The sequence below is a fragment of the Zonotrichia leucophrys genome, chromosome 5 (assembly GCF_028769735.1).
Source record: "Zonotrichia leucophrys gambelii isolate GWCS_2022_RI chromosome 5, RI_Zleu_2.0, whole genome shotgun sequence".
Lineage (NCBI taxonomy): Eukaryota > Metazoa > Chordata > Aves > Passeriformes > Passerellidae > Zonotrichia > Zonotrichia leucophrys.
This window is the reverse complement of record NC_088175.1, coordinates 43,071,827-43,086,287: the sequence shown is the minus strand read 5'-3', so window position 1 is coordinate 43,086,287 and position 14,461 is coordinate 43,071,827. Positions and strand designations below refer to the sequence as shown.

Here is a 14,461-nt window from a genome sequence, read left to right as displayed (position 1 = left end):
TGCTGTTTATTTGATGATACAGTAACAAAGCCATGCCCAATGGATGGGTTGTGCAATTCCAAAGTGGAGAGAGAAGAGAAATGACCATTTTTCATATTGGCCACCTGGATGTTGCCTTATGAGACTTCCTCAGTGAAACCTGGAAGTCCTTCTGCTCTACTCATGAATCACCTGTTCCTGCTGGCCTTACTGCTGCTGAGGACAGCCAGAACCGTGCTTTGTCACCTGGGACTATCTTAGACAAAAAGCCTGAATTTTCTAATTAATAATTAAGCAAACAAGTTCTAAACAACAAAGACTTAAATACTTTGCTACCTTAATTAATTAGTAAGGTAGCTGGGGATTTCATGGCAGGTCATTCTCATTCACATTTTCATTCTCAAGACATAATTAGTGTACTTGATGCATGACCTCTGCTAATATTACTTCAGCTTTTGCTTCCAGAAGGCTGAGTGCTCACTGAGGGCCTGAAAGGATTATAATTCTGTCTCAGTAACACCACATATTTACAGCAAATGGCTGTTTCAGACATGATGGTTTGTGTACTGTAGCATCAAGTGTCCTAACTCAGAATACTGAATCCATGTCAGGAGCCAGAGAATCTTCCAACACTGACCTCTGTAACCACATGTGAGGTGTGATGTAAGAAGTCATGTGGTGGAAAAAAACAACTAGTACACCATTATACCTGACACAGTCATTCAGGGGACACCTTAGCAAGAAGGAGGGCAGAATTATTTAAATTTGGCTCAAGGATTGCACAACTCTGTGCTGCTCTCTCTCTCCTCTCAGAACCTCTGAAAAATGAACAAAACCCAGCCAAGCTGTGATGATAAACGCTTTTTTTGGTGGAAGATTAATTTGATAAAACTTTACAAAATGTGGTATATGTTAAAAACAAAAGAAAGTAAGAGCTGACAGATAGGAGCTCCAGCTAGATGGATACCACAGGTCTTACCTGATGGTGATATTGCTAGAATTCCTTCCTCTAACAGTGCTGCTTCTCCCGTACCAGCTTCACTCATGGCTTGGGTTCAGAAGCAGTATTTGTCTGTAAGTGGTACTAGAGACAGGGATCTTGGCGCATTTTTTCTGCTTTTTGGTGTCTTCAACTCATGTTTCTAATGTGTATCCTGACAGAGCATCTCCACAGTCTGGTTCCCTGCCAGGCTAAGCCAAGGCTGGAGTCGAAAAACCCACCACCTTCATCAGTTCTGAAGGCTCTGTGACAGCAGGAGAGTCCACAGCTTGTAGGTGTGAATACAGAGCTGGTCCCATTTCAGGAAGCCAAACCTGCAAGGTTTTGGGGATAAAATGAGCCTTAGTAAACACAGAGCAAATTCTGTCCAGCAAAGCAATGTGGTTCCTAATGTGGCACATAATGGAGACACTGTTTCAAGGCTGGCAATTAAAAAAAAACAAACCTCAAACATTCTGGCACAGAATCATCTGGAATCTGCTCTGAGCACTGCCCACCACTCATTTTCCACATATGCTTAGAAGAGGTGTTTAGCATTAGAGGTTTGCTTCTGTCTCTTCCTAGCTGGCTGGTGAGCTCTGCAGTACATTTCCAACAATCTGTTTTCTATGACTTTGAGTCTCTTATGTCTCTTCTTGTTTAATAAATCCCTCCTACAGTCCTGTGGGAAGTAGTCAGGTGATATGTGGACTGGGATTAGGGAATGTGCTTACTGACTTGCAAGATCCTATTAACGCTATTCAAGTTTATTTGCCAAAGATTACAGTACTCCTGATTATTAGTAATTTAAAAAAATACAGATTGTTGTATCTTGCTATTTGCTCTTTAGCCCACTTTGCAGCAGCCTCCATTATATATGAGAAGAGCAAAAGATGGACTGTTAAAAAAATCTGTATGTTTTCAATCAAAAGAACAGAGAGTTGTGTATCCAAATACAAGTTCTGCTCTGAAATTCTCAGCTAAAATGCAGCAACCTTCCCCCGGGCACCAGGAAAGTCATCCAGTGCAGCATGCCATAACAAACTTGATGCTAATGGCTTTTATACAAAGCTCTCACTTGAGCATAGGGGTCATAAGGAATACAGTGCATATGGACAGAGAATATTCTCCTCTCCTAAGCCTAATGTGAGATAATGCAAGTCTTCAAAGAGGAAAGGAATCATAGCTCCAGGCTTTAAATTGGTTTTCTGTTATCTTCTGATGTAAGGGAGCATGAATGCTTTCCCATCTGACTAACTATTTGACCTCAAGGCTTTCATCTACTACATAGAATTCTCTGGTTTTTTAGTTATGCTGGCTTCTATACTTGGCCATTTTTTTCTGAATTATGTGCATTTACTAAGGCCCACTTCAATATCTATTACAGGATTCCATCAATAGTTTGGGCTATTTACTTATGGCATCTAACAGTCTTTTGTTTGTAAAATGCTTTAGTCATATAGAGAAAGAAGTCTCTGTAACTGGCACAAAATAAAATCTGCCCATTTGAGCATTTCTGAGGCTACTGTAATCCTTTGGTGTTTTGATCAGTGATCCTTTGGTGATCTTGATCAGTTCAAAACTAGGCACAGGTTCTTAGCTACAAAAAAATCTAGTATTAAAAATTTAAGCAGCTTTCATGAATCTCATGGGAGTTTTCTCTTCTTTTAAAAGGGTTGATGAGCACAATAACATATGATAAGTTATATTATTTGTCATACATTAAGGTCTTTGGCAACCTCAGTGTGAACCTTAAATACCAAAGCTACCTACACCTCAGAACATCATAATCACATTGATCTCTGCTGCTTACAGATGCTTAATTCCTCCCAGCTGGGTATTTCTGTGTCCTTTTTTAATAGTTACATAGGGATCACTAATTTATTTTTTCATTGCTTTTGGACTGAGATAAGCTAAGATGAAAAGGAGAGAGAGAGAGACAGAGAAATAAAACCCAAGAGATGGCTTATCACCCTCTGAGGCCAAGCCTGTCCCTGAGCAGTGACTGGCAGCCCCCAGCCAATTCTTCCCAGTTTACATACTGAACATGATAGTCTATAAGAAGATCCCTCTGCCAGGTTGGGCCAGCTGTCCTGGCCATGCTCCCTCCCAGCTTGTTGAGCACCTGCTCGCTGGCAGAGCATGGGAAACTGAGTAGTCCTTTAATAAGAGAAAACACTACTTAGCTACAAAATCCAAAACAGTGTTGTACCAGTTACTAAGAATAAAATTAACTTTATCTCAGCAGAAACCAGGACAGTACCATGAGTGATTGCAATTTAATTAATGAGAAATCCCAACATTTTGAATGAGACAGAGGAAAGAATCCAAGAAAGAACTAAAATATTAGCAGAAAAAGAAGAGCAACAGTCTCGTTAGTCAGATGCTGCTGCTGATAGGAACACTCCCATGTGTTGCACAAGCTGTGATAAGCATGGATCATACGGTTGCTATCTGATGGATACAACAAAATCAGCCACTTGTTCAAGTCAGTTCTGGTCCAACTGAGGAAAAAGCAGTCAAAATTAGACACCCAAACCCATTGGTGTGACTTTCAGAGGTGCTGAATGTTCTGGCCTCTTGTTGCTTGTGAATAACAAGCCACAAGCAACTTTTGTGAGATACTTCTCTTAGAGGCTCTACACAGAGGGAACTCCAACTAGCGCAGAACAATCACAATTTATTGACTCCAAATTGTGTGCATGCATTATATTTTTATGTATAAAGAAATATAAGTATGTATAGCAGGAAGTCAGGGAGGGGCAACCTGTATCTTCATATTTACTCATGATCACAACGTTTTTCTAAAGACTATCTCTTTGCCACCTTCTTCACTTGGTCACTTCAAATGTTTAAACATTTCAGTTATTGCACTTACTCTGAAAATGAGCTCTTTGTGCCGTGCATTACAGAGTAGCTCAGAAACGTCTTCCCTTTTCTATAGGAAGTTTGGACAAAAAATACAAAGCTTTAGATGAAAAATTATATATATATTGCTTGAAATTGATGCTTTTCTTTCTTAAATGTTTCAATCGACCAGACTTGCTGTTTGCCTTGCATATCCTGTGATGCACTCTGGCCTTGGGAATTGAACTAGAAATTTGCTGTCATTGGGGATCAAATATATGAACAAAAGGTCTCACAGGATAGTTTGAGCTGGTACTTTTAAAGCTCATCTAGTCCAATCCCCCTGCAATAAAGAGAGACACTTTATACTAGGTCAGGTACCTGAACTGTAACTCCCAGAAGATAGTTCAGCAGTGTTTTCTAGCTAAATTAGTTTTTCACAGAATGGTTTTGGTTGGAAGAAACCTCAAGATCATTTCCTTCCAATCCTCTGCCATGAGCAGGGACATCTCCCACTAGACCAGGTTGCTCCAGGGATGGAGCAACCACAGCTTCTTGGGACAAACAGTGCCTCACCACCCTCACAGTATGGAATTTCTTCCTAATGTTAATCCAAACACACCCTTGAAGCCATTGGCCCTTTTTCTATCACAACATTCCTCTGCAGACAGTGATTTTTCAGATTCAGCACAACGGCTCCACTGTATTTTCTCACCAAGATTTTGGCTTTAATGCAGTTCTGGCTTTCTCCAACACCATGTTTTTCTTCCTCTGTCTCCTCCATACTGTCCTTGATGTGACTTTGGGCCTTGACTTTGCCTTGGAAGGGACCCTGATGCTTGCAGCGTGCTTGGTTCTTCACAGTGACACTGTGTGTCGCAAAAATCTCGAGGACAGATTCTTCAGTAATTGGAGAATCTGGAAAGAACAGAAGACATTTGAAGGCTGCAGCTGCAAATATAACTTGACACCTATCCTGTATCTGCGAGTTCCCAGAAAAAGCGGTGCAAAACTGGGCCTCTCATACACTCCTTTGTGTTTTTACTATCAGAATTTGGTATTTTGTGAAAGTCTTCAGGGGCACTCAAAATTTTCTCTTATGCTTTGATTGATCATGCTTTGATCCAGCTGATTTAGTTCTGTTTCTTATACAATGAGTTGCCTGCGCTCCTTTAGTTGTTCACCTCAGCAGAAAAAGAGGGAGCTCTGGGAAGTAGCAAATCCCAAGCTCCTCACTTTGCCAGGACCTGGAGATTTAATTCCAGGCAGTTGCTTGGATTTGTAAAGCATCTTTCTGCTCTTCGTCCCTGAAGTCCCATGGGGATATATACCTAAGATCACAATAATGATAGTAGAATCAAAGTTAGTAAAGAAAATGCTCCCTCATTTGTAGCAGAGTAATATGGGGACATGATAAGGATGTCTTCCACATGGTAATAAAACCAAAACAAAACAAACAGGTTCCTGTTGTCATCTTATTGCAGAGGTCCCATACTGTTGTCTCCTTATCACAAAAGTTTCATACCTTCTTGGTGTTTCTTGTGGGCAGTTCCTCAGAGCACTGACTCTTTGTCCTTCACAAAGCAGCCACTGATCCCAACTCTCCTCTCACCCAGCCACCCCACTCTTTTATAGCATCTTCGTCTCAGGTTACAGCTTACTGGTTACAGCTGTGGCCTGTTCCTAATCTTTGCAAATTGGCCCAGCTGCAACTCCTTAGGGGTAAGATTACTTTCTACACTATCTTTATGTTCTTATATTCTATCTCCCTACATGTTCCCAGTACCGGAAGGGAGCCTACAAGAGAGATGGGAGAAAATATTCACTAGGGCATGTAATGTCAGGACAAGGTATAAAAGGCTTCAAACTGAAAGAGAGTAGGTTTAGATTAGGTATTATGGAGACATTCTTTACTGTGAGGGTGGTGAGGCACTGGAACAGGTTGCCCAGAGAAGCTGTGGATATCCCACCCTTGACAGTGTTCAAGGCCACAGGAAGGACGTGGGCTCTGAGCTGTCTAGTGAAAGATTTGAAGTGGATGATTTTTAAGGTCCCCTTCCAACCTGAGCTATTCCATGATTCTAAACATATTTGTTGATTTTTCTTTATTTTTGTCACACGTCTATTTTTAGAAACCACATTCTCTGCTGATACTCAGGACAACCAGCTCTCCCCATACCAAAGCTTTGCTGTGGGTGTATTTTCACTGTAGCACAGTGTGATAACCATTCAGTGGGGCACGCAGAGCACCCGTACTCCCGTGTGTCCCGCCTGTGGTTTTATCCTGCTGCCCTGATCCAGCCTGCAGAGGAGGCTTTTTGCCACGCCGAACGCCCATCTGGCGCCATCTGCCTGCCAAGAGCCGAGCCATACACACAGCTTCCTTCCAGTCATCATTTCAGAAAAGCTGCTTGGCTTGTTGCTCATGACATCAGCGTTTGAAGCGAAGGCTCAGGCCGAAATTCTTGACTTATCGACTTAAAAGCAACAGTGGGACTGTTCCATTGTCTCCCCTCGGGGAACAAAGAGGCAGCAGGAAGAGGTTTGGCTTGTGCACGCAGATAAGCCTGTAAAATGCCACTGGCCAGGGTGAGGAGCCCCGGTGAAGCACTGATTCTGCAGGTGTTTGTGCATGCCTGGTAAAGAGCAGGAAGGGCGCAGGGTGGCTACATCCACTGGCAAGTCTGCCCCGCTGCTCCTCTCCCAGGTGGTCAGTGATGAGTTTGTGGGTGGCTCCCTGCGTCACTATCCAAATCCTTTCCAAGCCTGTCACCCAGCAAAAAGACTGAGGCGGGAAACAACACAGACTGCAACAAACAGAATTTCCAGCCATGCCCCTGAATCCTGTGATCAGAGTTTCCTGCCCTAAGATGTCTAAGCTGTCAGGATTTCTGGTTCCTATTCAGGTAAAGTGATCCATGGACAAAATGAATTCAGTATTTCACGGATCTGTGCATCTGGCTAGAGGAGCCACATGGTATATTCTGAAGGGTGTGCATTCACATGCAGAGGATACATTTACTGATTACTCTGGAAATCAGAGACCACGAGAGGGAGAAGGGTGGGTGGTGAGAAGCCAACCTTGTGGGAAAGAGTGTGAGCCTGCAGGCTGAGAAAATGGGTTAGCAAATGTGAAAGCATCTTCACAGGAGACTGCAAAGGAAATTTTGACAAAGCCAAGATCCAAAGCCAAAACTTAGTAAGACTGAGACAGTAGTAGTGTGGGAAGGATACGATCTGTTCTTGTCTGATCTGTCCATCTGTTTGTCCTCAGTTAGAAGCCCTTTATCAACACCATGCCAAGTCCCATTAGGGTTTTGCAGCCTTTCCTTATACTGATCATGCCATGGCATTTTACCGATTTGCCTTCTTGAGCCATATTCCTCCCACCTCTGCATCATTTAGGACAACACAGATTGTCAGGATCCCCAATTAAAAATATGAATGTTGCAGGCTTTATGGTTGCAAATGTCATAGAATAGCTCAAGCTGAAAGGGACCTATAAGGATAATTGATTTCAATTATCTGCTCCTTGCAGGACTGCCCAAAACTTAATCATATGACTAAACATCAACCAGACACTCCTTAAACTCTGACAGGTTTGATACTGTGTGTCTGGAAAAAATCACAGTGTAAACATATGAACAAAAAACTGCTCAGAATTGTCAGCTGAGCACTTCAAACACGAAGAAGGTGTTGAACAGCAAGGAGACCTCCTAACAAAATGGGCAGATCACAGGATGAAAGTGGTTTAGTAAATTGGAAGAAATCCTATGAAGAAAGGGGGATGGAAAAAGGCTGTTCCTAAGTAGTTTTTCCCTCCCCTTTTTTGTGTGTTCACTGAAGGGAATGCAGCTATAGGAATCCAAAAGCAGAAGAGTGCCCCTTGGCACTGCTCCATTCTCATAGCTGGTACAGAGGAGCTAGCACACCAGCCAAACACTCCCTCTACTGCCTGCACCATATTTTTGTATGAACTCTGATGGACAAAGATGAATCAGTAACTAAGACTACAATTCCAGCATGCACAGGAGTCAGAGCAGCGCAGACACAGCTTCCAGCTTAGCTGTGCTACAGAAGCAGTTTCTGTCACACAGGAATGACCAGGGATGGCCCCTGCCCTGCACTGTCCCATCAGATCACCCTGGCCATGGCTCACGGAAGGCACTCAGATACCAGGCCTGGTACCCACCCTGCAGCAGCCTGATACAGAAAATGCAGGATCAGCCCCACAGAGACAATTTAGGGGTGGACACTAGGCTAGATCCATCCTCCATGTGAGAAAATCTGCCTGCCCTCAGTGCTGAGCTTCTTTTGGCCCCTGAAGTTTCCTTCCTATCATACCACCAAGAGAATGGTCAGCAGTTACTGAACTTGTGAAGGATGCACTGCTGTCATTTTATCCTCCTCCTGTGTAGGCAATTTCAAAATGGTCTTAAAATACTTTTAATAGAAAGCAGCTGGGCATAGTTCAAAGCTGGTCCACATCTAGCAGAAGTCATCTCAAAGCCAATAAAATCCACAGCCTAACTTTGAAATTCTCCTCCAGCCTATGGTGAGAGCATGAAGCTAAACTTTCCAACTTTTCTTCCTGGTTTTCTTAACAGCTGTGTGTATTTCTGTAAAGATCATAGACTAAAGTTTACAGCATCAGTAATGCTACTGCAAAATTAATTCACAAAACAAATGTGATATTACACATTTACCAGTCTCCTATTGTGCTGCTGGTCCTCAGCAGACTGCAGTCAAGTCCAAGTCCCATGGGTCACTTTAAAGAATCAGGATAAGAATTCATTAGGGCAATCCTGACTAAAATAAAACATGCAATACATTTTATTAGCCTGGTTTAGGAGACAGGTGTAAGGACTTAAATGAAAAATTTACTGCTTTATGCTTCTACCATCTCATACAGCAAAAAAAATCTTTCATTATTACTCTCATACTACACACAGAAGGTACAGACTAACAAAAAGACTGCAGATCAGTGTTATTTTACAAGGTGTCACAGTGTTTATTTTCCTAGGTGTTCCAGCAAAGCAGCACTGCTCCACTGCAGAGTTTCACACTGAAAAACAGTGTAAAGAGTAAATATTCCTCCTCCCCTTCCTCTCTTGAGTCATCCCCACTTACCTCCCGTAGCTGCACTGGCACTGCTGTACTGCTCATTGGGGTCACTGTCTCATGTACCCTGTGATCACTGTGCAGCCTTCCCAATCACTCAGCCCAGCTGCATGAAATGGTAAGCTCTGCTGTCTCCCCTTGCCTCCTGGTGTACTCAGGAGATCTCTCTATCACTCATCCATTTTTCATCCCCTTCAGGATGACACCTTCAGGAGTTAGCACACACTCCAGGCAGGCTTTTCCCTTCCTCTTCACTTGGGTGTTTTGAGATTGCTGACAAACTGAATTGGAATCCCTGGGAAGTGGGAAGGGATGGGCAAGAAAAACACTAGCAAGTACATTAGATATCAAAACAGGTGTCTCTGTCCTTTTAGGATATAACATGGGCTCCCCTGTGCAAGAGAGATTCCAGGCTTGGGACTTTACTTGCAGTGTGCAAAAGAGGTCTTGATGCTCCTCTGCTTGCCTGTCACACTAGCTTTACAAGACTGTGGATTCCAATTTTGTCAGCCCAAGCTCTGGGGTTTTGTGTTTTTGCTTTATGATTTTTGCAGCTCAAATCTTGCTGTCTCTCATGTGATCCACCCACTGTGCAACGATGTTTACTTTCCATCACTTATGATCAATGAAGAGCAGAGTGTTCTGTACTAGACCTCCAGTCTTAACACCCAAGCCTTTTAAGTAACTGGGCTGAACACCCTTCATTTTCACAGTGTGGGCCAATCCATCATCAGTTGAATCATCATTCATACTTATCATCCCACTTTGACTCTTTCTCATTGAACTTCTAAGTGAAGCTTTGCACTTTCTTTACCAGGGAGATTCAAGCACTGCTGTCTGTTGTTCACTTTTAATGATCCCAGTTCTGTCAGGAGTTAAGGAACACACCTGTTAAAATACCAAAAAGACAAACATTCAAAACAGACAAATGACAAGCAGTCTGTTATTTTTCATTCTTTATATCTGAATTCTTACACTACACAGCAAAATGTCAGTGAAATACTTTTGATTTCTGGATTGCTAGCAGAAAGACAAATTCACTCCTTCAACTTCAGTAGAAATTAAGCTAACTATAGCTCATAATGCTCACTAAAAGTTGCACATAATCCTATAAAGCTGTTTACCAACAGACACACAGCTTTTCTGTTCTGTTCCTCTGTCCCAGCTCTGCTCTTTTTTCTCTCCTTGTCATTGTAAAGTAAATGGTTTCAGGCAGTTGCAGATGACACCTGCAAGCATACCTGGAACCATTTGACAAGTTGAAGGATGACTGCCATATTATTGCTTTACCTGCCAAGAATGCTGCAGTGCCTGGCACAGGATCACTATTTGTTCAAGTAAGGTAATCTGCCACACTACCAAACAGCTTGTGCCCAAGACCTGCCTAGGACTTAATCAAAAAAGATAAGTATTATACTTAAAAGATGATGCTAATGGCAAAGCTCATCTTGAAGAGATGGTCCTGCTGTAATAAAAGGTAAGGCAGGCAGGCAGCATCACTGTTGCTCAACACTTGTTAAAAGCTAGTTTGCTGCACAAAATAGCTGGTTTTCTTTCAAAAAGCAAGCACACATTTGTTTGGTGATAGGAAGCACATGCAGATGAAAAAAAGATCATTCTCATTATGCCCAGGCCCATCCACTCACTCCAGTGAGTGAAGAGTGTTTGGGCAAATTTCACTTGCACTAAAAGGACAGAGCCAAGGTGCATTTTATCAGTCCCATCTTCTCGACTAAAACTGGTCCAAATTCAGTGGTGACTCACACCCCTTCCACACTGACGTCAGTGAAGAATTTGGCTTATTATGTGTAATAAGCAGGCTTCAAACTGAAATCTGCTCTCTCTTGAAAGGTGTTTTCATATGGGTGCTCTGGTAATTGCAGGTTGGTTTATGACTTGTACAAGTTAGACTTCTGTTCAAGCCAAAAAAGACTAGTGAATCATGAATGTTGTAGAGACATGTAAGAAAAGATAGCTACAGTTTGGTCCACCAATTCTGACCCTCAAGTGTTTGTCTGCAATTGATGTTGACATCATACAAAGAACCTCACTCAAACATGACCTATCACTCTCTGCACAACAGAGTTTCCTGTCAGCCACAGAAGGCTGTAGGTGCCTAAGTCTGCCCCATTCCCACTGGAGATGCACGGAGTATATTTCAAACACTTTGTGTTATTTTTTTCAGGGAACACAAAGACTCCCCTCCATAATAAGCACAATGCTTGCACCTGTGAAAACACATCCTTCTTCTTGTGCAGTGGGCTCAGAGCGCAAGAGCCATGGAGCTCAAAGCCAGCAGGGGGTAGATTCTTCCATCCTGCTTCACCTCCCTCTCTTTGCAGCAAATCTGCCCTTTGCCTAACTCCAGAACTCTTACAAGCTTGGTTGTTAGTAACTGGCCTAACAATAGTGAAGCCAGACCTCTAGAGCTTATCTTTAGTCATAATCAAAGGTGTTGTGCAGATGGCATCAGTGTAGGTACACTACACTGCAGACTTGTAGTTATCTGTGTCATCTCAGGAGCAGCATTCAAATAGGAAAGAGAAAAAAAAAACATAGGGGAACAGTAAGCAGAACCTCCCAGTAGGCTGGGGTGGTAGGGAATGGGTATGACAAATGTATTAGTGAACTCCTGTTTTTATTTGTGTTTATATCAGTGTTCTTTTTAATCACTAAAGAAAATCACCTGTTGAAAATCCAGAATCTCTGAGGGCAGAAATTTTAAGGCAAAATCCAATTCCCCCTCATCCCTAAAGGTTCCTCACAGCCTTCCTAAAACCCCTGAAACAGACAGAAGTCTTTCCACTGCTAGTGATGTATTTTGGATCAGGTGCATTCTTGGCCTAAGGCAGAAAAATTGATGCCACCTTTCTTCTCAGAGACATCCCTCTATTCTGATGCTCTGCAGTGGCAGTGAGTATTCCCCCTGCACTGCATGAGGAATACAGAGACCAGAGAAGGGGAATGGAAGCTGTTGGACTGAAGACTCTGAAGTACTGTAGGAAGAGTTTGACTTGGCCTGACTGGCAGATTTGCAAGCAAAGGACTGCCTGAGGGAAGAGGTGAATTAGGGTAAGCTAAGAATTAAGGAAAGAGGAGAGAGAGGGACAGAGCAAGGGAAGGAAAAGAACAGGAAGGGCAGTACTTCTACAATCATGGGATATCACAAATTAAACAGGAATGAACTGGGATATGTGTCCTGAATAATACTCTGAATTACTAAGGTTTAACATTGGTTTTACCTGAATGACACTTGAAGGGAGGACATTGACCTGTTGGAGCAAGTTCAGAGAAGGCCACCAAGTTAATCAGGGGGATGGAGCACCTCTCCTATGAGAAAAAGCTGAGAGAATTGGGATTGTTCAGCCAAGAGAAGGCTTTGGAGTGGTCTAAAAGTGGCCTGAAGGGAGCCTACAAGAAAGATGAGGCAAGATTATTTACAAGGGCAGTAGTATAGTTACAGGACAAAGGGGATTGGCTTCACACTGAAAGAGAGTAGGTTTAGATCAGATATTAGGAAAAACTTCTTTCCTGGGAGGGTGGTGAGGCACTGTCACAGGTTGCCCAGAGAAGCTGTGGATGCCCCATCCCTGGCAGTGTTCCCCAGGTTATTCCAGGGGCTCTGAGTAACCTGGGGTAGTGCAAGGTGTCCCTGCCCATGGCAGGGGGTTGAACTGGATGATCTTTAATGTCCCTTCCAACCCAGGCCATTCTATGATTCTATGACAGACAAGAGGAATTAGGGTGTCACTATTCTAAACACAAAACTAAGTAGCAAAAATAACCCACTCTCTTTTTCCCATGTTTCTTTAGGGCTTAGTTTGCTTTTAAGTTTAGCTCAGAAAAGTGCTTTGTCTTTTAAATTTCAAGAAGAAACATTGGAATTAAGGAATGAATGAGTGAAATGGAACAATGACCTATTACTTACTTTCTCTGTTTGAGTTTATTTTAAATCACAGTTTTTTCCCTGTCTGCTTTATGGAAGAGATTAGATTAACCTTGCTTTATTTTACTTACTGTACTTCTTACAACTTTACATCCATCACAGATACCACTCTGGAATGAAATTCTTTCATTAGCAGCTCTCTGCACACTGACAGGAATGATTTGTGACTTTTTGTGATAATATATCTCAAAAAATAAAGACTCATACAGTCTTTCTGTCACTTTAGACAGTCACAGATCTGTCATATGGGAGAGATTATACATGATGGAAAGGCTTATTTACTTATGCATTAAAGGTCACATTCTTCCAGCCCTAGCCAAATCACTCAATCATGAGTGCTGCATAACAAGAACTGCTGCATTTAAATCAATAAGGACAAGTTTTCAGCAGCTTAAATGAACAGCAGCCTTCCTACTGATCTGACTGATCCATGAAAAATCTCTAAAAACAGTGAGCATGGATATAGGTAACTGCAGTTTGCACCTCTTTTTGTTTACCCCTCTTCTGGTTATGGAAGATAACAGACTGTATTTCTTTGCATGGTGTTTGTGAATATACCTGAGAGCACCTGGAAATACAGGCAGTTATTGGCATGTATTAGTGACAGGTCTTACAGAAAAAATAGTTTTTACTCACCCTCGGGTTTTTTCAGTGGACAAGGTTTCCCCACAAATTCAGGAGGGCTTTCTCCAGCAAAGATCTCAAAGGAGAACATCAGCATGCTACAATGTTGCAACAAGGCAGAAGACTTCCTGGAAAACACTTCTTTGGTTGGGGAAGAAGTATGTTGATTAAGTGAACAGCAAGGTACTGTTTGCAAGATTTATTTACCAGGAATGGGAAAGAGTGGATACCACAAGAAGCCCCAAAACATAAAGCTACACAGAGAACTGCTCATCACCTAAAACTCCTGAGAGAGAAATGTTTGTGCAGAAGGAAGAATTCTAGTTATCTGTAGGAGGCTGCTGATCATATCCTCACTTCTTTCCTGATTTCCTGCAGGATTCTGGGCAAGTAATTTGCTCTCTGTGTATATCTTGTCACCTAGACAATGAGCAGATTGAGCTGCCTTGCTGTGCAGGAGTGCTGCAAGGTGCTCAATGTCAGGTGTCATTCAAGAAGGCTTCACAGCTGGATGGATCAAAAAGCCCATTAGAACTGACTCTCTTCAGCACAAGCTGCATTAAACTCTTCAGTAATGCTCATGACCTATGTCTAGGTAAATGTCCATAATTTAGGACAGATCCTTCTGCTTTAAATTGCTTAATTGCAGAAAGCTTCAAAGAGCTACATTTTTCTATCAGAATGAAGCCACTGAGTTTATTTTAGTATTAACTAGTTGTTAAGTTCAAGTAAAACTGGTTTGGATTTTTCCCTAAAAACTGACCAGTAAGGAGCTGTCCCTGAATACCAATTTCTAAAGCTCCCCGAGAGCACCACTCTGAAGCAGAGTTATTTTTCTATGGTTAGCAGCAAAATGTCTCCATTTTACACCAGGAATATTGAGAGAAACTTGACTACCAGCCTGAGTTATTCCATCTTATTAATTTGGACGATTTCACTGCACTTGTTTCTAACCAAGGACCTCT

The 14,461-nt window shown here is 42.3% G+C and overlaps 1 long non-coding RNA gene across 1 annotated transcript; it reads right to left on the bottom strand.

The window, feature by feature from the left end:
* Positions 1–3,292: 3,292 nt before the first annotated feature.
* LOC135448548 (uncharacterized) lies at positions 3,293–5,385 on the bottom strand. The gene is made up of 3 exons (XR_010440492.1): positions 5,331–5,385; positions 4,990–5,136; positions 3,293–4,723 (listed from the first exon to the last, which is right to left on the bottom strand). It is a non-coding gene; the product is annotated as an uncharacterized LOC135448548 (long non-coding RNA).
* Between the last annotated feature and the right edge of the window lie 9,076 nt (positions 5,386–14,461).